Here is a 1,413-nt window from a genome sequence, read left to right on the forward strand (position 1 = left end):
ACAACTATATGGAAGGCATTGTGCCGAGCACCCTACAAATATGATCTTATTTGACCCTTTACAACAGCCCTGGGAGGTAGGTGTTACTATTTCCTCCATTTACAGTTGAGGAAAAGGAAACAAACAGAGATTAAGTGACTTGCCCAGGGTCACACCTCTGATGAGTCTCTGAGGCTGCATTTGAATTCAGGTCTTCCTAACTCCAGGCCCAGCATTCTATCCATTGTGCCACTTAGCTTCCTCATCTATCATGATGCTGAAAATGCTGCTGTTTAGCCATTTTTTTTGTTGTGTCCAACTCTTTGTGACCCAATCTGGGGTTTTCTTGGCAAAGACACCTGAATGGTTTGCCATTTCCTTCTCCAACTCATTTTACAGGTGAGGAAACTGAGGCAAACAGGGTTAAGTGATTTTCCTAGGGTCACACAGTTAGTAAGCATCCATGGCCAGATTTGAACTCAGGAACATGAGTCTTCCTGATGCCAAGCCCAGTGCTCTGTCCACCGCACCACCTAGATGTGCTGAATTTAATACATTTTTGATGCTTGCCTGGCACTGTACCCCAAAGACTCTCAATTTTCCCTCTTACCCAGAATTTCAGCTTCTTGGACATATTGACTATTTTCATAAATTATAGATTGAGAACTTGAAAGCACTTTAAGGGATCATCTGGTCTGATCTCCTCATTTTGTAAATGAGGAAATTGAGGACCAAGTTTAAGTTCGAGTGACTTGCCTAAGGTCACACAGGTAGTTTAGTGGCAGTCCTGGGATTGAACCCAGTCTTTCTGCCTATAGATCCAGTACTTTTCCCACTGTTCCACAGTACATTTAAAAGTCCTTTCCAACAGACCTCTGACTTTGCCCTCTATACAGATAAATTAAGAGAGTGACAGATGATGGGAAGATAAACACTGTCAGAGCAAGGGCAGATTCCACTCCTCTACCTTCACTGCTGGGCATATCCAAAAGGCAGTGATTGAAAGGACCAGAGTCTGTGTCTAGTTTTAGTGGAAAGAATAGTTAGCAGGAAGAGAGCAGTCAGAAAGTTTAGAAGGAACAATGGCAGCAGTAAGGCAAAGCATCAGGATTTCATGGTTCTCTTCTCCCCCATGTGACCACTTTCCCTAGATTCTCTAGAAATAGTCTCAGTTTCAAATGTTCCTTAAGATCGTCCCTACAAGCCATTGAAATGTCCCAGAAGTCCTAATTTTTTTTTGCCAAATTTTAACTGACTGAATCAACTTGGATTAATGAAAAGAACACTAGATTTGGAGTCAGCCAGGGTTTTAAGTCACCCTCTGTCTGTCCCTACTACAGACAATCCCTTTTTTAAAAATAGAAATTAATTCAGAAACTCAGTGTTTCAGTTACAGAGACAGAATGTGATCTTAAAACCTATCATCTCTGTTCC

The sequence above is a fragment of the Trichosurus vulpecula genome, chromosome 5 (genome assembly GCF_011100635.1).
Source record: "Trichosurus vulpecula isolate mTriVul1 chromosome 5, mTriVul1.pri, whole genome shotgun sequence".
Classification (NCBI taxonomy): Eukaryota; Metazoa; Chordata; class Mammalia; order Diprotodontia; family Phalangeridae; genus Trichosurus; species Trichosurus vulpecula.